Source organism: Copadichromis virginalis, linkage group LG8, assembly GCF_057382275.1.
Source record: "Copadichromis virginalis isolate Kocher_CV1m ecotype Utaka linkage group LG8, C_Virginalis_male_GT1.1, whole genome shotgun sequence".
NCBI classification, from domain to species: Eukaryota; Metazoa; Chordata; class Actinopteri; order Cichliformes; family Cichlidae; genus Copadichromis; species Copadichromis virginalis.
Genome location: NC_140625.1, coordinates 10,712,779 through 10,738,158, shown reverse-complemented (window position 1 = coordinate 10,738,158; position 25,380 = coordinate 10,712,779). Strand labels below are relative to the sequence as shown.

At 43.0% G+C, this 25,380-nt stretch overlaps 1 protein-coding gene across 1 annotated transcript in view; it reads right to left on the bottom strand.

Moving 5' to 3' along the window:
• Window positions 1–25,380, bottom strand: part of cpped1 (calcineurin-like phosphoesterase domain containing 1) — a 58,493-nt gene that overhangs the window by 4,047 nt on the left and 29,066 nt on the right. The gene's annotated exons all lie outside the window — the stretch shown is intronic.

The following is a 25,380-nucleotide window of genomic DNA, read 5'->3' as shown; positions in this document are numbered from 1 at the left end:
GTGTTTTCTGGAAACATTTGATCTAGTCTTCTTGTTCTTGAGTGTAACCAGTGGTTTGCACCTAGATATAAACCCTTTGTATTTGCATTTCTGACAGTGTCTCTTGGCTAGTTATTGTGAATAGATTTTTCTTAACCAACGACAAAATTCTGCGATCATCCACTGTAGTTGCATGATCAAACAAACAAACAAAAAAGCAAGGGAATAAAAGCAGAATAATCTAAAAGGTGAGATGAATCGGGTAAAGAATCAGTGATGGACAGCAGGAAAAAAGGGGCAAAAAAGGAAAAATATGATATGATGTAAAGACTCAAAACTGGAAATTTACAAAGGGAGGAAGGAAATGAGAGAAAGGAACAGACGGAAAAGCAAACTGTGGAAGCTTCCACTTGTCACATAGGAAACTTTCATTAGGGTGGTTACGATTTTCAATTTGATTTCAATTACAAACAGCATCATTATATAGAATGGTGAGGGTTTGGCTTGGCCCTGCGGCAGTCATGCTGTGTCACTTCAGTTGAAATGAATGCACACTTAAAATGGCATGCCAAACAAGCCTCAGTTTGAATGAGGGGTGCAAGATAAGTTGTTTTTCTGTGTGAAGGTTGTATTTGTCTACAAATTTGTTTCTCGTTTGTGGGGAGAAACAATTGTACTTTTAAGCAAGCTCCTCTCATTTCTGGCCAATTTTCACTTGAGCGAGGGGTAAACACAAGGTCAGAATGTGAATTTGAGGGGGAGAATTTTAGATAAGAAAAGATAAGGTGACACTTGTCACTGGATTAATGCTTTAATATTAGGATATAATAAGGTCCAATACAGTAGGTACCCAAATTTTTAGACATTTCCAAAAATATTTAAGCTACAGTTCTATAACGAATAAAGACTCAGAATGAATACTGGCTTAACGTGAGCAAAAAGTAATTATTTTTGGTCAGGGGACCAGCGGTAATTGGATTATTGATTCAAAAACTCTTAAAAGGTTGTAAGTGGATCCCAAATGTAGTATTCACATTTGAAATCTGCTCTCAGTACAAGTGAAAAAGTCTATCCTTAGGCTTAAAAAAAACAACAGAAATCCACCAGAGAAAACAGAGAAGATTAGGAGTGGTCACATTAACAATACAGTACATTCTAAGAAAACAAAATGCTGGATGGCCGTGGACAAACACAGTGGCGTATGATCAAAAATGATCACAACATGGAGCTCAGAAAGGACATATTAGATGCTGCCCATGCCAACCAGTCGCCAACCAGTCACCAATCAGTCTCTAGATGTATGTGACACCAGCCTAAGATCAAGGATCAAGGAAAGTATGAAGACTCCATGGAGTGGCTTACAATGGCAACCATAAATCGTCATCTGTAAAACACTGAGAAGCAAGTGTGACGACTTTGGTATTTGTGGTTTCCAAAGGGAATCTGTCAAAAGTTTATAATCGATGATGTGGTACAAACTATAAAAACTGTTTCCAAGGACACAAGCAGCTTTAGAGTTATACAGTCTGCTCAGATTAAGCAAACGCAGCTAAGGTGATTAGAGATGCTCCATAGTAACAGTGCACAGTGATCTAAAGCGAAAGCAACACAGGAGTTGCAGGAAACATTCTGTCAGGGTCAAATCAATCACTTCATCACATTTTGCTAAGTGACACAAAACTAGTTGCCTGTGAAGAAGCCTCAAAGTACTCAAAACTAATTTGTGGTCAAGTTAATAGGTGAAATTAAACTTTAAAATGGGGGACTGTGAAAAAAACCATGGTTGTAAATCCTGAATGTTTCACTCAATACTTCAAACCCCTGAATTAATTTTCTGGAGCTAAATGTACTTGTGTTTGCAAGTTGCACACGTACGTGTAGGTGAGAGGGAGGGTTGAAATTAGTTTACAGCCGCCTTTTGGCAGAAAACGCGAGCTGCTCTATTTTCCAATGGCAAGTGTTTCCATGGAGGGAAGTCTGGCTGCTCGCTGCCTCATCTCTGGAGAGACACCCGGCCAAAAAAAATAATGAAAACTGGCAACAAAAGAGGATAAATTTCAGCCTGTTCATGAGAAAGACATCGGTCTGTCTCAGAAATCTGCACAACAAAGACAAGGAAGATCCCTCCCAGAAAGCTCTCATGTATCCACCGCTGATACTACTTCGATGTCAGCACCGTGAAATTGCCCTGAATCATCAAGTCCGCCATTCTGCATAATCAAACAGCAGCAGAATACAAATGTGACCTAAATATGTATTAATATTCGGAGCTGTGAGAGGACAGCGGTTGCACATTATGGACCATTAAATAATTAATCTGCCGTAGATGAGAATGGATGATTTAAGGCTTGTATGGGTGTATGCCTGGGCTAAATTCATTTCCAATAAAAACCTGGAGCAGCGTCGTGTGTGTCCAACCCTTCAGTGACTTGTGGGTGGGCCTGCAGCTACATCGTCATGGACCACACAGATTCATTGAATGTGTGTATATCTGTGTGCCCAGGAATACCAGCCTTCATGTAACCTTGCCACTTCTCGAGGTGACCGACTAACTGAGCAGGCTCAGAACTGTCTAGTCCTGTGTTTGCAAATGTGTGTGTCCTTGTTATTTTATTTAATGTGTTTTACATAAGAGCTGAAAGGCCATAAATGCCCTCTCTGACTGTAGGGCAAAGCATGTACTCATTATTCTGTATGATTATCAGTATGTGTGTGCTCTGTGCTGAAGGCTTCCCATGCTAGTGTTTTTATATCTATCCCACAAGAAATTATACAGTTCATCTACATTTATTCAGACCCCATGAATGACAACAAAGCGAAGAAGTGACAGAAGTGTGAACCAGGGGAAATGTTTGATTGCATCACCTGATGACTCAGTTATCGAGGCCGACTGTGGAAATTCTGGATTTGCTACAGTATCCACATGAGAGATGCGACTTCTTCATCACCTCAGAAAAAAAAGACTTTAGAAAGATGAGATGGTGGGAGGAAGACGCTAAGACGACAATAGTGAAGAAGTGAGAGACGAGGATTAATCCTGTAATAATAATGACGAATGAACCAGCGGGAGAAAGCAGGGAAGAAAAAAAAAATCTTTTTGAAGCTGAAATGGTTTCTCTGAACCTCCTCTGAAACTTCCAAAGATACCATGATTAATGCTGCTAAATAAAGTGTGTGGGAGCGTGTAAGTGTGCATATGTACATGTGTCAGTGCGTCTGAGTTCTGTCGCCACATCGCTGATGATCCGTATCCCACACATGCCGCAAAACACCACGCAGCAGCAGTGCGCTTCCTTCACATGTATGTGAAACATTTGTGATATATTAATATAGTGATGTTCTGTAGTCCACATTACTATTAGAAAAGCCATTTTTTACAAAAGCTATAGTAAGACCATTGTAGAGGCATTAAACCTTAGTAAAAGTTAGATGACTGATTCATGACTGATTTATGTTACATTGTACCGTATTTTCCGCACTATAAAGTCACGCTTAAAATCGACAGAGCGCCTTATAATCCGGTGCGCCTTATGTATGAATTCTGGTTGTGCTTACTGACCTTGAACTGATTGTATGTGGTACACGGAACTAAAAAAATCTGTCAAAAAATGTTCTAGTACGACTTTGGAAAGCTACGAAGCCGCACCGCTTGATGGATTGTCGGAGCATTACGGCTACCGTAGTCAGGACCCTCTTGGACTCGGAGTAATCTGGGTCCAAAACGCTAACTTTCTTCCACTCGATAAAAGTTAACGCGAGGGTTTCTGATGGTTAGTGAGAAATGCAATCACATGGCAGGATGCTGTAAACGGACCAAACTTCAGTCAGGAGAACACCTGAGATAATCCATGAACAATACGAGGAAGCCTCAAGAGAATTCAACATTAATGAATCAATGGTACGGAAGTGGAGGAAGCAAGAAGAATCAGTTGAATAACATTTGACTTTTGTTTCGATTAACCTCAAATCCGAACTCTTTCATGGCATGCATTTTTAAATTCTATTTGCTATTTGCTATTTGGGCTGTTTGGGACCTGAAGAATTACCAGATTTTTTTTTTTACCTAATTTTTGTTTTTGAGAAAAATGAGATGAGGACATTCGTTGTAAATTTCGATAGAACAGTGGCAGTAAAGCGTACTCGTAGAGCAAAATCTTATATTTTGGTCTAGACAACCCAGAATGTGATTTCTACATATGTGGACGCCAGGTCGTAGGAGGTTAATGCGCCCTATAATCTGATGCGCCTTGTGTATGAAAACAGACCTGTTCATAGACAGTGGGCCTCATGGTCCAAAAAATACAGCAGTCAAAAACATTACATTTAGAATGTACAGCGGTGGTCAGTCTGTTTCTGCTCCTGTTTGCTCCAGAGTCCAGAGATCTGCCCTGGAATTTTCCCTATTTATGTAAGCTGTTTACCTCAGCTGTTGTCATGGTCCTGGGTCGTTGACCCAGCGTTTTGTGTTTTGTGATTATTTCCCTCTGTTCTAGTTATTCTGTGTCCTCCCCCCTTGTGTCCGGTTCGGGTCCTAGATTTCCTGTTTTGTTCTGAAAGTCTGTGTCTGTTGTCATTGTGTTCAGCTTGTCTCCTCCGGTCCTCATGTGTATTAGGTTCAGCTGTTCTTCCCTCCTGTGTGTGATTACCTGATTACCTTGTGTGTGTATATTTAGTGGGTGTCGGTCTGTGTTCGTTGTCGGCTCGTCTGCGTTCTATGGTGTTCCGTTCCTGTCTCTGCGTCTCTCTGCCCCGCACCCCTTTTGTATGGTCTCAGGTTTGTCATTTAGTTCTCCCAGTTTAGGTTTCTTCAGTTGTTTTGTCATACCTCACTGCCTGTTTTTGCCACTCCACCACTTGTAAATAAACATCACTCGAATCATCAGTCACTGCCGCATTTTGGGTCCTCCTTTTCCTCCAACACCACACGGCTCACCCCGCCAGCCGTGACAGTACGAGCCGACCACAAGATGGATCTAGCAGCTTTGTCTGGAGAGAGCGACCTCGCACGCATCCAACGCCTGATGGACTGGGTAACCCACACCACCAACGCAAGGGCAAAAGTGGTGGGGTTAAAAGCCATCGAGGCAATCCTGGAAGGAAATCCCTACCTCTGCCAGCTTAAGGGAGTTTCAGGCTTAATTTGCAACCTGCATAAAGCCCGGGGGGTGGTGCGAGCTCGGGAATCCACAGACTTTGTCCAGCAGCAGCGGACTACGGCCGCCCCGGAACAGTCACGTCAGCTTCTCCCGCCGGAGGTTTTGCCCGGCCCGCCGGAGGTTTTGCCCGGGAGGAAGCGACGATCGCGCCGTCGGCGCGTCACCCTACAGCCGGAGATTAGGACTTCAGAACTGCCGGCTGTGTTGAGTGAGAAGGACCCTTTTTCTGTTTTGGACTGTGGAACAGTTTATCCAGGGGCTTTGTTTGGTTCAGCAGACGACAAGGAGAACTGTTTGTTGCCTGTTCATTCTCCTGCTGAGCTGTCTTTAGCTCGTTTAGCTGCACAGCCGCAAGCTCGTTTAGCTGCACAGCCGCATTCAACTCGGCCTCCGGTATCCCCGCTAGCCCAGTCATCCATGCAGTCTCCGTCTTCACAGACTCCCTCTGTACGGGAGGCTGCGTCTGTGCCTCCCATTTTGGACTCTTTTTCTAGTACGTATTATTTGCAGAGAGACAAACACGTTAAAAATGCAATCGTTCCTCAACAGCTGGCTAGTTTAGAGACTGTTACTTGCTCCAGGGCCTCACCAGAGGTTAAATTACAGCCCTCAGCTGACTCTGGACCCCTGGAGGCTAAGAACCCAGCTGAGGACTGCACCCGGCTGTGGCTACCTGAGCAGGGTCGGTGCTCCGCGCAGCTGCAGTCCGTTTTGTCCCTGCCAGAGGCCCGTGCGCCTGCTGGTTCCGACCCGTTCCTGCCAGAGGCTCGTGCGCCTGCTGGTTCCGCCCTGTGTGTTCCAGGGGCCCCGGTGCCCACTGGTCCAGAGACTGTTTTCGCTGGAGGGCCCGAGGAGCCCGTCCGGCCTCCTGCCTCGCCAGCTGGAGGGCCCGAGGAGCCCGTCCGGCCTCCTGCCTCGCCAGCTGGAGGTTCAGGGGAACCTAGCCAGCTTCCTGCCTCGCCAGCTGGAGGTTCAGGGGAACCTAGCCAGCTTCCTGCCTCATCAGCTGGAGGGCCCGAGGAGCCCGTCCAGCCGCCTGCTGCATCATCCGCTTCTGCCTCGCCTGGTCCGGCCTCTGCATCATCCGCTTCTGCCTCGCCTGGTCCGGCCTCTGCATCATCCGCTTCTGCCTCGCCTGGTCCGGCCTCTGCATCATCCGCCTCGCCTGGTCCGGCCTCTGCTTCTGCCTCGCCTGGTCCTGCGGGGGCCACGCCACCATCGGGTCCCGGACTGCCGCCTCGACATCAGCGGTCGTCTGCTGGGCCGCTAGTCGGGCATCATCGTCGATATGGACGACCTCCCAGACGCTGCCGCTGCCTGCCGCGCGGCCGGCCTCCAGACTTGTGGCGCCGTTGCCGTCCGCCTGAACTGTTTCCTCGTCGCCGCCGTTGCCGTCCGCACGGTCGGCCGCCTGAACGGTTTCCCCGTCGCCGCCGCGTGCACGGTCGGCCCCCTGAACGGTTTCCGTTTCACCACCACTGCCCAAAAGCCGACCACCGCGGTCGGCTTTTGGGTCTGTGTCGCCTACGTGGCCGGCCTCAGAAGAGGAATTGGCCTGGACTTCTGAGTTGTCAGCCTCCGGGCCGGCCTCCTGAACTGTGTTTTGTTCTCGTACTCCAGCATGTGTGTTTTCGTTTTGGACAATTCCCTTGGTTCGCTGGAGCTTGTTTTTGTTCGGTGTTGGTCCCTCCGTCCTGGTCCCCCGCCGCCCGCCCTGGGTTGGTCGTCCGTTTTTTGTTTTGGGCTGTCGGGAGCCAGCCCTTGGAGGGGGGGGTACTGTCATGGTCCTGGGTCGTTGACCCAGCGTTTTGTGTTTTGTGATTATTTCCCTCTGTTCTAGTTATTCTGTGTCCTCCCCCCTTGTGTCCGGTTCGGGTCCTAGATTTCCTGTTTTGTTCTGAAAGTCTGTGTCTGTTGTCATTGTGTTCAGCTTGTCTCCTCCGGTCCTCATGTGTATTAGGTTCAGCTGTTCTTCCCTCCTGTGTGTGATTACCTGATTACCTTGTGTGTGTATATTTAGTGGGTGTTGGTCTGTGTTCGTTGTCGGCTCGTCTGCGTTCTATGGTGTTCCGTTCCTGTCTCTGCGTCTCTCTGCCCCGCACCCCTTTTGTATGGTCTCAGGTTTGTCATTTAGTTCTCCCAGTTTAGGTTTCTTCAGTTGTTTTGTCATGTCTCACTGCCTGTTTTTGCCACTCCACCACTTGTAAATAAACATCACTCGAATCATCAGTCACTGCCGCATTTTGGGTCCTCCTTTTCCTCCAACACCACACGGCTCACCCCGCCAGCCGTGACAGCTGTGAATGCAGAGTGATAGGAGTGCACTATTATTTAGTCTGGAGGAGGATGTAAAACTCTGAGACACGGTTCAATGAGTCAGAGAAGCTAACCAATGACAATACTGAGGTGAGTTATTGAGGATATGCTGAACTGTTGGTAAGCTGTTATTGCTGCTGTTAGCTACTGTTAGCTGTTAATAGCTGATATTAGTGAGATTATCTTTGAAGTGGATCTGAAATTGTTGGACACTAGGGCTGGGCGATATGGCCTAAAATCCATATCGCGATATAATTTGAAGCACGTGCGGTAACGATATATATCGTGATATATTCTTTTCTTCTGTATAACGCATTTTCCACACTATAAGGGACACTTAAAATCCTTTAATTTTCTCAAAAATCGAGAGTGTGCCTTATGTATGAATTCTGGTTGTGCTTACTGACCTCGAACCGATTTTGGCAGAAATCTGTTAAAAATGTTTTAGTACAACTTTGGTAAGCCGCACTGCTTGATGGATTGTCAGAGCATTACGGCTGCCGTAGTGAGGAGCTTCGCGGAGCAATCTGGGTCCAAAACTCCGTTCGCTTCAGGTCCCAAAGTCAAACAAACACTGAGAGTTAAAAACGGTCGAAATTCTTTTATCTTTAATTAAATCATCAGCGTTGCTGCTTTATCGGGTGCAGCAATCAAGTTTAACATCCTGGCATCCATGAAAATAGAATTTATTAAATTTAACGGAGTTACAAGTTAACAGGACATTAGCTCGCTAGTTTACACGTAAACATGACATACCATGTTCTGACAGAAATTTTTGAAACTAATTAAAACGTACAGCTCTGCTATCACTTCCAACATAAATGAAGACAGAAAACTAAACAGCAGTGGCGTTTGCAGGGTTACTGAAGTTTGACTACTTGGTATATAATTTTGTGCTACGTGACTGCTAGCGACACAGCTATGTTAGCATAACATTAGCACAGTGAAGCTGGAGGATGAACGCCAAATTTTTTCCACTCGATAAAAGTTAACGTGAGGGATTCTGGTGGTTAGGGACAAATGCAATCGCATAGCAGGATGCTATACACGGGCCAAACTTCAGTCAGGAGAACAACTGAGATTATTCATCCACAATACGAGGTTAGTCATTAATATACTGCAACAACATGGGAATAGAACAGATGTGAGAGAATTCAACATTAATGAATCAATGTTACGGAAGTGGAGGAAGCGCAGTTTTTGGCTTTCCCCATATTTCAAAAGTGCTTCATCTCTTTGCTATGACTGTCGTCCGGCATAATTTGCAGATGATAATGGTTGTAGCTGCTGCGATGCTTTCGACCAAAACAGTCGCAGCTTGATGACATCATCAACACGCGCTATCGCGGTAGAGTGATATAGTCAAAATCTATCGTTGGCCAAATTTATATCGTTTATATTGCCCACCCCTATTGGATACTGTTTGCTCTAATGCTTAATGAATAAACGCTCAAAAGATGTGAGAATGTAATCAAACTGTTTATCAGAGGGAAACTGTGATTTTTAGAAAACTCAAGCCTAACATTAGCTGGCACAATATTAGCTTATAAACAGCTGTTGTTGTCAGCTATCTGGAGACGGGAGGGTCACGTGTCTAATCTGCTGACAATAAGTCATTCTAACAATATCTGGAATAAATGAGCACATGTCTGCAGGTTTTTGTGTATTATAGGCCTGCCTTCATTTTTGGAGATGAGGCTTGAGGTGTAGAAGGAAGAGAATGAGATTTTTATTAAGATGCCAATTTCTTTGGTGAAGGGAATCAATCCCATCTGAGATGATAAAACATAGGTATGATCCTTCATATCTTGAGTGTGAAGGTGCAGACACAAATTTAAATGTACCTCAACAGCATGCAAACACTCATAACTTCTCTTCTCCTCCACCTTTTGGTTTACTACATGTGGCCACAGACATAACACAATTAGTCAAAGGAGATGTCTTTCCCCGCCACTTTATTCAAATATGGTTGGGAAACATGGTAGCTGCCACAAACCGGTGCCGACTCCTATGTATTTGTATTTGTCATTTTAACTTTATAAGAATGCATCAACTTGCTGGATTATGTAAATGCAGACTACCCCATGTATATTTGTGAATAGTATTTTCTTTTCTATTTTTCTATTAAAAAATCTCAGAAATGATTGACTTTAAGGTCCTACTCACATTTGCTCTGTGCCAAAGCCCAATTTTACTCCTAACCCTAAAGCTTCCCAAGTGTGCTTCATTTTAGATTATCGCTCCTTATTATTACACTCTGCTTTTTTTAGTGTTGCATTTGTGGTGACGTATCAATTATTTAACACAGTTTTATTATTCTCATCTAAAACCATTTTCAGTCTCTGTCGGATCCGCTTCTCTTGAGATTTTACCATGTCGATGGTAAAATTTGTTTGCCTCACGCGTTCATTAAGCAACTGATGCTGTGCCCTCTGGAGGATTTTTGTTGCCCGGAAGCCTTAACTGAAGAGCTCATTTGCAGACCCTTAGGAGTACTCCTGTTTTGTCGGCATCTGAGGCTGAATCTCAGGTGGTTCCTGTAGTCCGCCGTAAGACGGCGGACTACAGGAACTACAGGACTACAGGCAACGGGCAAGACACTTCACCCGTTGCCTACTGGTGGTGGTCAGAGGGCCCGGTGGCGCCAGTGTCCGGCAGCCTCGCCTCTGTCAGTGCGCCCCAGGGTGGCTGTGGCTACAATGTAGCTTGCCATCACCAGTGTGTGAATGTGTGCGTGAATGGGTGGATGACTGGATATGTAAAGCGCTTTGGGGTCCTTAGGGACTAGTAAAGCGCTATATAAATACAGGCCATTTACCATTTACGTGCTGTTTGCTCATACTGACGTACAACCTTTAGGCAGTCCTCGCCAAAGTGGGTTAAAACGTCTTGATGCATTCTCAATCATCCAGGAAAGTAAATCTCCAAAAGTTGATTCTGTTCATCTGGACAGGGAGCACCTTTAAGACCGATTGTCTGCATGATCGACTCTGTCACCTATAACATCTCCAAGTTTCTGGCTTTGATCCTCAACCCGCTGGTGGGCAGCTCTGAACACCACATCCAGAACATCCTGGATTTTGTTGAGAAGGTGAGAGATGTCATTATGGAGGCAGATGAAACCATGGTCTCGTACGACGTTACATCTCTCTTCACTTGCATCCCAGTCACGGAAGCGTTGGAGGTAGTCCGTAAGAGATTACAGGATGACACCAACCTCAGCAACAGGACCACTCTCAGCATCGACCAAGTGTGTTTGCTTTTGGAACTGTGTCTTCATTCCACCTACTTCACATACAAGGGTCAGATCTACAGGCAGAAACATGGGTGTGCCATGGGCTCCCCAGTTTCACCCATCGTGGCCAATCTGTACATGGAAGAAGTGGAAAAGAGGGCTTTGCTATCCTACCCTGGAACACCACCAAGCTATTGGTTCAGATATGTGGATGACACCTGGGTGAAAATCAAATCTCAGGACGTACCACATTTCACGGATCACATTAACTCAGTGGACCGACACATCAAATTCACCAGGGAGGATATGAAAAGTGGCAGGTTAGCCTTCTTAGGCTGTGAGATTTCCATCAGTAATGGGGGACATCTAAAAGCTGACGTGTAACGTAAACCTACACATACGGATCAGTATCTAAGGTTTGACTCTCATCATCCACTGGAGCACAAACTGGGTGTCATCAGGACGCTACAACACAGAGCGAACACCATCCCCACTGACACAGCGGCCAGTGAGGCAGAAGAACAGCACATCAAGAAGGCCCTGAGTAAATGTGGTTATCCCAGCTGGACTTTTGTCAAAGCTGGAAAGGCACCTAAAGAAAGCTCCAGCCGATCCATGAGAGAAGAACAACCGCTGCCCAAGTGAAAACCTGTAGTGATCCCATATGTGTCAGGAGTATCGGAGCAGTTGAGACACATTTTTTCTAATCACTGGGTCCCTGTGGCTTTTAAACCCCAAAACACGCTGCGCCAAAAATTGGTCCACCCCAAGCATTGGGTCCCCCGACACAAACAGAGTAACATAGTGTACGCTGTTAAGTGCCAGGAGGATTGCCAGGATTTATACATCGGGGAAACCAAACAACCTTTGGCGAAGCGGATGGCACAACACAGAAGAGCTACCTCGTCAGGCCAGGACTCTGCAGTCTATTTACACCTACAGGCCAGTGGACACTCTTTCAATGATGAGGATGTACACATCTTGGACAGGGAGGAACGCTGGTTTGAGCGCGGAGTCAAGGAGGCCATTTACGTGAAAAGGGAAAGACCATCTCTGAATTGAGGAGGGGGGCTAAGGGTACATCTTTCGCCATCTTACAATGCTGTGATTGCAGCCATTCCCCAACTCTCTGTGAATGGTACTCATGGCCATTGATCAATGGTCAATGGTCATGAGAATTTGCATAATTAAGATTAAGGAACTGACCTCCCAGCCCATTGTTCCTTCAGTGGGCTGGTTTCAGTCATTATGCAAATTATAAGATTTGGGGAAACCTGCAGTCAGCTGAGACTGAAGAAGTCACTTGGATGAGTGACGAAATGTTTCTCTCACAAAACGCTACGACCAGATGAACAGAATCAACTTTTGGAGATTTACTTTCCTGGATGATTGAGAATGCATCAAGACAGTTCTCAGTAATGCGTCATGGAGGCTACTGAGGCTAGATGCATATCTTGTTCTAGTCCAACTAAAGCACTCCTGAGAATCCCTTTAAACTGGTCAGGGTACGGTTAAGTGGTGACACTGATTAAGCAAAGTGGGCTCTGGAGGTCAAATGAGATTGACCGTGGTATGGATCACCCAGTCCGAGTCGCTTAGATCAAGTCTCACACTGAAACACACAAGTCTTTTTGCACGACGATCAGACCTCTTTTAGGACACCAACATACAACAGGCTCTTTTTTAAAAGCTGAGACTAAAAAAAAGCTGTTTTTTAATAGCTGAGATTTGATGTGAAGTGGTCCAATAGAAAACATGGATGTTTTGGAAATGGATCAGCCTACCCTGTGGGATTGTTCCAGTGGCTTTCACAGAGGAAAACCAATTTCATAGAAACAATTTAGATAAGCCCCAGTCACCTACCCTGACCCGAATTCGTTTGAGTGTACCCCTTTCACAGAACTATCATTATGCGGTTTTAGAAGTCAAAGACTCCATTCGGGCCCTTGTTTGCTAAAAAACACTCAGAGAAAAAGATGGCCTGTCTGAGACAGAAAAGCATCTTCAATCTCTAAAAGACTATCTGTATGAATAAAAGATAAATAACTGGGGAAAAAAAATAGAATAAAGGCGTTGAGAAAATGTCTCTGTAATGCAGTCAGAGGATGAAGCTGACCTTTGAAATTGTCTGTCAAAAAGTGAATGTCTGGAAGGTGGGAAAAAAAACAAAAACAATTTAACCACTTCAGGATTGAGTTGAAGGGCATGACGTTCCCATTTAGCACCAGCAACAGCAGTGAAATTAGCAGTGGAGACACAAATTCACAGCTAAGTTAGCAGCTTTTCAAGAATGTACTGAAGTTGCAGTCATATCAACCATTTAAGCCGATTTAGACATACACAGCTATGGTACTATTATCTGTTTTTTCAGAAATACAACTAAAAACTTGGTTGAAATGCTCTCTGTGGTATGATTAACAATTAATGGCACTAAATATCATGCTTCAAGCTAAATGCTAGTTAACATTTGCCAATAAAGGTTTTGTTTGTTTTTTTCTGTATTTTTGTACTTGCAGGCTGGGTTATGAAATGGTAATGGCGCTAGATGAAAAGTTAAGCTTTTTTATTTCAAATTCTTTAAAAATAGTTCACAAGATTCCTTTCATATAAACCATTCATTCTGCTTCGTTACCCAATCATTCATCCCACTGGTATAAAACATGTTAACCAATAAACTAAACATCACCAATAAGTCATAGTAGTGAGTAGTAGTTCTGTCCTGACACAACCTGTCTGAATTCCTCCTTCAGTCACTGACTATCAAGCAGTTTTCACATTTGAACTTCAGACAATTTTGGAAGCAGGAAATAGTCTGCTTCAGACATATTCACACTACTGTAAATAATATGTGTAGTTTAGGAGACTACTTGGATAAAGCTTCGGGAAGCACCACACACGATGCCCATCCATTAGTGGGTAAATGCACTGAACTATTAGCTGTACAACCAGCCCTCAAACTGAGGTTTGATATACTAGGAAACTGACAAGTTAAAGCTGGCAAATGTCCAATCTGACTGAGAGAAAGGTTTAGGGCTATGGTGTACATGTGGCAACAGTTTCTTCTACCACTATGAGTGTGTTATGTCTCAACTACCAGTCCTGATTTAAACCTTAATTATACTCTGTCGCTGACACATCCACGGAGAGCTGGGAAACCATGACCGACTAGTCATTCCTATTAAACTTTGAAGTTCATTGCCTGGGGTGCATGTGTAGCTGTTGAATTGTAAAATAAAGTCTCCGTGGATGAGAGTGCACGGTCAGGCAGGAACATGGATATGTGCAGGAACGCTCATGCTTGCTGTCCCATGATGAAATTTACACTCCTCAGACCTTAGTGTACTTGTGGATTTGGTAGGCAATAGTGTTCATGAACTACCCTTGTACAACTTGCCTCACATGCCTTTTTCTTAGTGATCAAAGCCAACAAGACAAGCCGTTTTCAATTCATGTCTGACCAACCCTACATGTTGATTTCAAGTGCTTTTAAGTTGAAGATAAATTAACTTCTTTAGAACTTTCTTGAAGACGTGCTACCTGCTGCGATTGCATTATAATTGATAATGGTGTCATAGGCCACCACTATTATAGGTTTAATAACGCCCTATCCAGGTGGACATAGAAAGCCTTTCATCCTTTCTGAAACCATCTCTCTTTTATTTTTTGAGACAACCATGACCTATATGACTGCAAACCTACACAGATAAAAAGATAAAAATGATAGATTGAATAGTCTCTACAACGGCCAAATAGGAGCTCCACATAATGCCTGAAAACATACTCCAGAAATGGAAGCTACAGTGTTTCAAATCTCCAGCAATGAATTTACAGGCAGTCTTAAAAAAATAACACAGCAGTTGATTTCATGAATTGTCCACCTTCAACCAGAATGGGGATGCCATAGCAAACAAGAGCCGCAATCCTCTGCTGTAATAAAAACTGGAGAGCTTTTGAACTTCCAGACACTGCATTTGGCTACTGCTGTCTCCAGGATAATGACAGCTGGCACTCTTCTGAGCAAATGGTCTTGATTTGACAATGACAAAATACAATGCGCTACTGATTCCACTTCCTTTCACTCCAATCAAAGTTGCGTATCACCTTCTGTTGATTGTTATCCGAAGTGCCTCGAAGTTAAATTGGCGTGGGTGGCCTGGTAGGATGTAAACCCTTAGCTGGTGCCATGGCTCTAGGCATTGAGATATATTGGGAACAAAAATCCTCCTTCTTCCACTGACAATACCACACTAAACCCATTCAGCCACAAATAGAACATAAAACTGTGCTCAGTCGAATTGTCTTGAGTTTCCCGTGAAGCTATATGGTGACAGGAAGAGCAGTAAGCATTCAAAGGATGTTAAATAGCAGTATTGCATTTACTATAGGAACATTAGGTCCAATTTCACCACTTTTTTTTTTGTCTGTTTGCCATGCTTTGCTGCATTCTTTCCTTCTCTTGCTAAGTGGGTGCCCTCATGAAAACACAGGCTCTTTGTGCTGATAATTTCAAGTCTTGTCTCGGTCTCTGTGGAAATCCCATTTACCTGTCAGTCTTCAAACAGCACCACGTCTTTTGTGCTTTTCTTTGTGATAAAGACTCCCGTGTGGAGACTGGACTCTGGTTTGACAGACGGAGGTGGGGAGTGTGGGGAGGATGGGGGGAGACAGAGAGGTGGGGGATGGACTGTGCAGGAAATGCTCAGAGTAAGCAGCCGGAGTGATGAAAACATATTGAATGCAAATTTGAAGGGGTTGCAGAAAAATGCACAGGAAGGAGACTGGAATTCCAATATGCACTGTATTTTGTGCTATGACTCGTCTATGCTGTAATCACCTGAGCTACTTATTTGGTTAGATCCATCTGAATATTCTGAAGAGCCTTGTGCTTTTAAAATGTTAATAAGATGCTGACCGCGTAATAATGGAATAAAAGAGGTAAAGAAACATCAGTGCACACTAATTAGGTTTGATGTTTATGATCTTTCTATCAATCGCTCCTCCTCTTCATCCCCTTCTTGCTTTCCATCATCTCCCTTTCATCTCTTGATCACTGGTTATTTGCAGGTTACAAGATTGGATTCGCTAATTGCGAGCCAAGTTCCCATTTGCCACTCAATCGCCTCCCATTGGTTAAAACCTCCAAGAGAATCATTTTTCTTCCAACCTTTCTCCCATTTCTCCTTCGTTCTCTTTTGACACAAACTCCGAATGTAGTTCTGAACAAAGCTGTCATCTGCACATCTGTGAGAATGGCAATGCGTAGGAGTGAACATCCAACATGCGCGCTTGTATTGAAGGGCGGTTGTCATTAAAGTGCAGGTCTGGGAAATAATTCATCATGAAACAGAAGCTGTTGATAATTTGCATGACAGAGGGATACAAAATGATGTAGCATGGAGAAGCATCTTACAGCTCTGGTTCCCCATAAATCACTCTGAGCCATTAGTCACCACGAAGCATCCCCTTCCCTGTGTCCTCCAGCTACACACTGGCACGGGATTAAAACAAAACAAGAAAAAGAACACGCAAACGCATGCAAGGAAGAAGAAAACTTGTGGTGAATGAAAGAGAATGCAATAAACAAAGGTTTGATGAACAGCATGATTAGAGACAAGACATTTGGGTTTGCTGATGTATCTACATTTTCAATTGGACACCATCAGCTAAAGCTCCCAGGTGTCCTCCCTGACACAACCACAGAGGAGAGTGTAGACCTGGTGACACTGGAGGCACGCAGTCACCATTAATCAGCGATTGCTGTTATACATGCAATGTGTGTGACAATCGATCCTGGTTCCTGGTTAGAAACTGATGGCAAACCTCTGTGACTCTATCCTACCCCCGTCACTCAAGAGCCAATCGACAGCCAAAAAACAAGAGAACGTCTTGTTTTGCATTGCTGCGCTGGTGCAGTTTTTCCTCCCATTATCACCAAGTGTGATTGTTGGGGTTTCAATGTATTGTTGTAGAGTTATTACCGGACAAATAAAGCCCTTAAAGGTGACGGTGTTTGGGAGTTTGTGGTACAGAAATAAAACTGAATTAAACTGAACTGAAACTGTGCACATAAAATTATAACCTGCTGGGCAAAAAGGGTTTTAAATGGCTTTTGGGGCAAATTTAACCTGTAAGAGATTTGACCGAGTCTATAAGTGCAGTTTCTATGACCCAAGTGCATGCATTCACCCATCCATCTATATTCCCTATTAACTGCTTGCCCCAATTCAGTGGGGATGGAGTCTATCCCACCTCTCTTAGGGCAAAAGGAAGGTAGGGCACACCCTTAATAGGTAGCTAGTCTATCACAGGGTGAACACAGACAGCTTCAGATTAGGTGCAGGAATTGCTAAATGGTTGATGAAAGTCACTTGAAAGACTTTGATGCTGCCAATTCTCAAGGAGGGAGAGCAATAACTTAATAAAATAAAACCCAAACTTGAAAAAAAAAATCAGCTACCAACAGTGGACGCAGCCAGCCGTTATTTGTTCAACCGTCCATTGTCATTAACTGTAACTTTTGCATCTGTGTGTGTATATATATATATATATATATATATGAATGATAGAGCCCAGAACATGATATTTTGAACTCACTTTGAAAAGTTAACAGAACAATTGATGAACATATTTGATTATTGAGGCGTAGCAGAGAGAGGTGTTTTTTCTCCTGTCCTCCTGATTCCAGAACCACAGCAAAACCACGGAGGGGTTGGCGAGAATCCAGGAACCAACCACCAGAAAGGGGAACTCAAAAGAAGCACAGAGCACAGAGAAACCTCTCAGAAAATTTGTTGTTTAGGTTGTATAGAAGATTAAAAGCTCGTTAGACAGAGGTTATAATGTGAGTATAAAAGTAATGAAGAGTAATGAGAGGGACTTTAGTAATAGTTTGCAGGATTTCTATGTTATGTAAATTGCCCAAACACAGTGTTCAGGCCGGATATGCTCTACCCGTTAAAGGGGGAGAAGAAACCAGGAGTAAGTTTTAAAGAGGAAATGGGTTAACTCTATAGAGGCCGTTTCCAAAGATTGACAAAAATAATCTAGGACCTTTTACCAGAAAAAGCTAATTATATCTGTTTTTAGTTCACAGTAGTTATTGAGGAAGTCAGTTAATTAGGTTAACTAATTTTATTAGCTAAAAGGGGGAAATAAACATATATTCTTAATGCTTATTTTCTGTTTATATTGTTTTATAGAGCCCAGTGTAGGAAAACGCCCTTGTGAGTTAGAATGTAGGCCAAAAGTCACAGAGTAGACTGCACGTCTTGTGCAGAAACAGGAAGTATAGAAAAGCGGAACTAAGTAATCTGTGTGTCGGTGTGACGCAGTGCAGAAATATATATACGGATTTAGCTGGCAAGAATTCAGACCTGAGCGTGTGTGTTCGTGTGTTCAGGCCTCCATTTCTGGAAATGTAAAATAAAGATTATTTTATGAGCTTGACCACTCTGAGTCCAGTCTTTCTCTGTCACCAAAAGAATTCAAAAGAATGGAATTTAATAGTGGGAACTCACTTCCCACAGCTTCACAGAGCAGCAGCACTGGGGTGACATGAAAGCCTATGGTAGCTCAGCACAAATAATCAGTGCTAAACACAATTTTTAGCTGAAGCGTCCACTGGCAAGTCAAAAGAGTCTGCCCTTTATTAGTAGTTCTACCATTCACTATGCTATTAGCACTACCTTTCCTGGATTCTGTTTCAGTGCAGTAGTACCTGAAATGATACATCTTGACCTATGCAGCCCTGGTATTCATTCTGAAATCCCAGTGCTACATCCTTAACAACTTCCACCTTTGGATGCGTTAGAAAAAGAGACAAAGACAGACTAAGAGAGCAAGAAACAGAAAAAGCAGAGCATTACTCAGGCTCATGATTAAAACAATGGGGTTAAAGGCTTAACCATGCCCTCTTATCAAATTCCCAGTGGGTGATAAATGTGTCTTCACTTTTGAACAGAGTAAAACCCTTGCTGATAAAGACAACCAACGGCAAGAGAGAGAGACTGTGAAAGACAGAGAGGCTATGCAGAGCAATACACTGCTTATCTTTGCTTCTAATTACCTATTGTACAACTCTTCAGCCGCTAGTAATGCTGGGAATTCCAATGAAATTCTGTATTTTAATTTTGTTGGGTTATTTTTTCCCCCTCTACACGTAAACAGGTTTGGAGGTGAAAGGCAGCAGAGAAGTGTGTCTGTACATTCATCCATCCCAGTGTGTAAGTGAGCTCATCCTTAATGTAGAATATAAACCTTGCAGGAGGAGAGAGAAGAAGGAGAGCAAAGAAATCTAATTACAGTACTCCATCTATAAGGAGAGGCGAGGCTGAGAGCACTGCTGGGATTTTGATACTCCACTTGCCGCTGAAAAGTAGACAACAGACCCCGGCGATGGGAATTCAATCTTCTCTGAGGAGTTTCTGGGTGTGCGTAAAACCTGTTTTCTCTAAATTCAACATCCTCGATGAGTGTAAAAGCCTACAATTTTTGCATGTCTTTCTTTCTCTACTTGCAGTATCTAATTCTGTCTGCGCTGGATTTATGTACTGTGGAAAAAAGGAAAAAAGAAAGAAAAAGAAGCAAAAGTGAGGTACTTTGACATAGTGTACAGATACACAGACCACACTTAAAGATATACAGATATGCAGACATCAATGAACATACTGATACTAGTCCAAAATGAACAGTAAGGTTAAATTAAGGTATTAAGTATTTAGGCCCCTGCTTGTCCTAAACATGATGTGCATATAAAACTTATACTAATGATCACAAAGTAATGCTTATTAGCCAAAAGCTGAGGCTCCAGACTACTCTAAGATATTTCACTGTTTTTGGTATCTTGGCTGTGTGAGCAGATATCCCTAATATGAACATCTCATGCAAATGGAGAGTGTTAGGTCTAAACATTTAAACTCAGAAGGTTAGTGTTCTCCAGTTCCGATTTGCTGTGCATTTTTCACAGTTTTACCATGGCTTGGCAAGTAGCTGCCAAGTGTTTGCAGTCAACTTGGCATATTTGATGAAAACTACTCGTAACTGTGGCAACCTACTAGCAACCGAAGCAAATGTACAGTACCGTTTACCTTTTTGCGATCAGCAACCACTCCCCAGCTGGAATACAAACTTCTTTGACCAGTGATTACCAAGAGGTCCACTGACTAGTCTCTAGGCCTACATTGATAGGGGTTTAGCAATCGAATTTACAGTGGCTGGCAGCAATTTCCAGCAACCAGTTTGCAACCAATCGCTGGTTAACATTTGTCCCTAGTGACCGGTGGTTGTCAGATGGTCAATGACCAGTCCAGAAACCTTTATGGGTTAAGTCTAAAGGAGTTGCCTCATAGTTTTAAGGTTTTGCCCAATTACTACCAATGAACTGAAACTAAATCGTAGTGAAAAGGTGTTCAACCAGGTATGCCATAATAGAAGATAAAAACATAAGAGCAGTGTGTCCAACTTGTTTTGTTTCATAATTTTAATGAAAAGTCTCCAAAGCCACAAAAACCTCCAGACTTAATTTATCTGTACTTTTGAAATGACTATGTTGCAAAACTCCAAACATATTAAATAGAGAGAGTGAGCTCACATTTAAATGCATGATTTAATATTAACCAAATCACTGTAAAAATCACAAACCATAGTAATTGCTTATGCAATTAAAAACAGGAATTTCTCAATACTAGTCCAGAGGGCGTCATCACTGAGACAGGGTATCATTAATACGAGCTGGAACGCACTTAACAGTTCCCAGTGTGGAACTCCTCGCTCTGATGAGCCAGAAGAAGACTAATTGGTGCTGCACCTTTCCCATGTGCATCTGTGCTGCTGAGATAACGTATAGATACTTAATGTACAATATGTCACGCATAGAAAAACAAACCACTGCACACTAATTTATATGCATAAATCACACACATACACAGACACACAAACTGTGCCGAAAATAAAAAATAGTTGCTCAACAACCACAAGCACACATGTTCTGTGAGATGACGAAGCGGGGAGAAAGACGACAAAAAGCTCTAAAATCTATTAAATGAGATTCTTTGTCTGCAGGGGACTATAATCGCTCTTTCCATCATATGCTACTGAGTGGTTTGGGGGCTGCAGAAAACACAGCGGCAGCAATAACAACATCACAAGTGCTGAACCCAGCAGACGCCACAAAAAGACGCCTTTGGAGTGGTCGGAGAAATCTGTTACACACAGCAATGTGTGCTTTTAAGGAGTGAGCTGATGCCAAAGAGACCTTTGTCTAACATCCAGTGATCCTATTACAAGGCCTGTAGTTCAGAATTACAAGAAGGGAGAAAGAGAGAGAGAAAAAGCTGTCCAAGTCAACATCTTCATTCTTGCCAAACTGCTATTTGGCTCAAATATGAACTTGGAACTCCCACCGTCCAAAGACATGCAGCTTGTGGGGATAGGTTAATTGGATAATTCAAATTGCCACTAGGTGTGAATGTGCGAGTTAATCTGAGTGTGAATGGTTGTCTGTCCCTATGTGTTAGCCCTGCGACAGACTGGCGACCTGTCCAGGGTGTACCCCGCCTCTCGCCCTATGACAGCTGGGATAGGCTCCGGCGCCCCCCGCGACCCTGAAAAGGATAAGCGGTAGCGAATGGATGGATGGATGGATGAATGGATGAACTTGGAAACAAGCACCCAAGAAGAATAACCTTAACTAAGAATATCCAAGTTTTCCAGCAAAGTTTATGTGTTACTAATACAATCAAACATCACTCATTAAAAGTTTTCCAGCTCTAAATAAAACATGCAATACTTCAGCTGCTTTCCTGTCTTCCAAGGCAAAGCTAGCTAGTCAGAGCTAGTTTCTTGCTAGAGCTAGCGAGTGCTGGCTCTAGCAAGAAACTCATCATTTCCAACTGCTCACTTAATGAAAATTTCAGAAGAAAAATGGCGTCCTTGCTTTCTGTGTCAAAGCTGAGCTGTACCTCAGTATAAATTCCTCAGAGAGAGCGAGAGAGAGGCATGGGAGAGAAGTGTGTTTTTTGTGTGTGTGTGTGCCTGAGGTTAATGATGCTGCCCTTTACTGTTATGACAGTAATGATCACCAGAGTGCAAAGCACATCTGGAAGCCTCAGATCACACAGTGTAGCAGTAAGGAAAAACCATAAGGGGAGGGGTAAGATGTGTTAATAACGCACTACAAAGAGGGGGGAAAAAACTGATCATAGCAGATCTACGTCAAAAAGAGACATAATTTATCACACAAGAGAGGAAACATGGCCCGTCAACTAACAGACAGGAAGAGTAGTAACACAGTTTCCCAAGCTCTCTTTTTTTCTTTTGTATGTGTTAATCATATAGTGTGATGATCTGACAGTCGTTTATATCCATTTTGAACTCGCTCCACTGGGGTGTTTAATTATTTGTTGGCCCTGCAGGAAATTTCCAACAGTTCACTCATTTTGAGGCAGAAATATCAAGTTCGCAAAATGCTACTAAATACTATTATGCTACTAAATATTTTATTAATAATATTTTAGTCGCTTGCTATAACGTGGTTCACCTTTCGTAGATTTTTTTTTTGTTTGTGTGCAATTTTGCATGCCTTTTGTTTTGTTTTTTTACAGTGCATTGTGTTCTGCATCCCAATTGGCTGTAGACCATTGTCAATCAATCAATCTCGTGCTGTGTCTCCTGTACAGTACAGAATGTGTTCAGCTTGTGAAATTTACATAAATCTTCAATCGCTAGCAGTGTGACTTTGAAGTGCTGCACTGTATGCTTGTAAGTTTTCTCCCCAACAAACACAACAATGTCGGCGAAATGTTTTGCACAGTCAAAGGACCCGTGGTAGCACCCAAAACGGTGGAGGAAGATGCTAACCATTGCACACAAAAAGTTGGGATTCTGGACATGCTAAAGGAAAGTAGAAGTTATTGTATTTTTCGGACCATAAGGTGCATTAAGCGAAACAAAACAGTCAGGTAAGTCAAACTTTACTCAACTCATTCTTCTTGCTTCTTCCACCTCCGTACCAGTGATTCATTAATGTTGAATTCTCTAGCAGCTGCTCTAGTCGCATGTTTTGGACCTAAAACAGGGTTTGATCTTTGGTTTCATTCTATAATACTGGGCTTATTTTTCTACAAAGGTTTGAAGTTTGAGTGTTTAAACAAGAATGAAAATTTTCATGCCTGTCTGAGAAAAGTGTATAAAGTGTTGTGAGGGGTTTTACAGCCTTAAAACATAATAATTTTAAAAACGAGGGACCACTATAATACTACATTGTTTTGCTTTTCCGTCCATCCATCTGTGGCTTGGGAACAACTCACTGTCCCCACCAGAAGAGCTGGAGAAGGTGGCCCAGGAGAGATGTGTTGGCTTCTCTCTTAGACTGCTGCTTCCACAACCCGAACCCAGACTAAGCAAACAATTTAAAAGTTTGTTAAAATAAATAATAAATCTATCCATCCATCCTCTTCCCCTTATCCTTATCGGGGTCATGTGGGGCTGGAGCCTATCCCAGCTGTCATAGGGCGAGAGGCGGGATGCACCCTGGACAGGTCGCCAGTCATCAATCAAATATAAAACAAGACTATTATAGGCACAGCTATGCGCAGTAAATGCTAACATTAGCTTTCTAACATGCTCACAACAGTAATGTTGATGTTTAGCTGGGATAATGTTGAAAATTCTGCCATCTGAACAATTGGAGCTCACTTAGACACTGTCCTCTTTCCAGTGCCTGTTATTTTCTGCCCTGGTAGTGACCCTAATGACTACAGTATCCATGACACAAATGCACAGTAGCAGCTCTATCACAAACTGACATGGAGCCTCAGTGATCACAGTCAGTCTCTTTTACAAGCATGCCTGCAGGACAGACTCCAGCAGACTCTAAGTACAGACATTACAGCATCAGTCACTTCTTGGAGGAAGGAGACCGTTAAAGTGAGAGAGATTAGAGGAGAGCAAAATGGAAAAAAGTGTGTTCTTCATCAATAACTGTCTAATTTCTATTATGAAAGAGTTGTTTTTTGCTAAATCCTCTGATTCCAATGTTGGGACTTATATTTTTTAGCACATCTATCAAGAACTAATAGAAATAATAACATGGCTATGTGTTTTCTTATCTTATAGTCAGAATGACTTAGAATCTTCATAAATATGTCAAAATGAAGGATATTTCTAAAGTACATCAAATCAAATCTCTCCATGTGAGCAGGAGAAAGAACACATTCACAGATATGTTCAGAGCAGAGATCGACTTAATTGTTATGCATACATTTATTTATTTATTTATTTATTTATTTAGGACAGTGCATGTTAATGAACATAAATGTAAAAAAAAAAAAATTACATGAATGTAAACATACCAGATTATAGTCAAGGGCTAATTTCCATCTGTTGTCCTCAAGCATAAAAAATAGACATAATAATTCATAAAAATTCATCATTCATTCATAATAAAAACTCCATCACCAAACGTACACATACGCACCATTCTGTTCCCAAATAAAACATTAAAACTATACAACTCATACATGATCACACACTTGATTTGTCCATAACCAGTTTTTAACCTTTGCCTTAAACAAATTGAGTGTAGAGCATTCTCTAATGGGTTGAGGAAGACCGTTCCACAGATGGCCTCCCTTGACAGAGAGGACGTTCTGCCCAAATGCTGTCCGTCTGTGGGGTATAAACAAGTCTCCTCGGATTGAAGCTCGAGTGGTCCTGTCTGAGCTTTCTTTATGCCTAATGAACTGCTTTAGTGGTGGTGGAGCAAGGGAGTGTAAGACTTTATACAGTGGGGCAAAAAAGTATTTAGTCAGCCACCGATTGTGCAAGTTCCCCCACCTAAAATGATGACAGAGGTCAGTAATTTGCACCAGAGGTACACTTCAACTGTGAGAGACAGAATGTGAAAAAAAAAAAATCCATGAATCCACATGGTAGGATTTGTAAAGAATTTATTCGTAAATCAGGGTGGAAAATAAGTATTTGGTCAATAACAAAAATACAACTCAATACTTTGTAACATAACCTTTGTTGGCAATAACAGAGGTCAAACGTTTACTATAGGTCTTTACCAGGTTTGCACACACAGTAGCTGGTATTTTGGCCCATTCCTCCATGCAGATCTTCTGGAGAGCAGTCATGTTTTGGGGCTGTCGCCGAGCAACACGGACTTTCAACTCCCGCCACAGATTTTCTATGGGGTTGAGGTCTGGAGACTGGCTAGGCCACTCCAGGACTTTCAAATGCTTCTTACGGAGCCACTCCTTTGTTGCCCGGGCGGTGTGTTTTGGATCATTGTCATGTTGGAAGACCCAGCCTCGTTTCATTTTCAAAGTTCTCACTGATGGAAGGAGGTTTTGGCTCAAAATCTCACGATACATGGCCCCATTTATTCTGTCCTTAACACGGATCAGTCGTCCTGTCCCCTTGGCAGAAAAACAGCCCCATAGCATGATGTTTCCACCCCCATGCTTCACAGTAGGTATGGTGTTCTTGGGATGCAACTCAGTATTCTTCGTCCTCCAAACACGACGAGTTGAGTTTATACCAAAAAGTTCTACTTTGGTTTCATCTGACCACATGACATTCTCCCAATCCTCTGCTGTATCATCCATGTGCTCTCTGGCAAACTTCAGACGGGCCTGGACATGCACTGGCTTCAGCAGGGGAACACGTCTGGCACTGCGGGATTTGATTCCC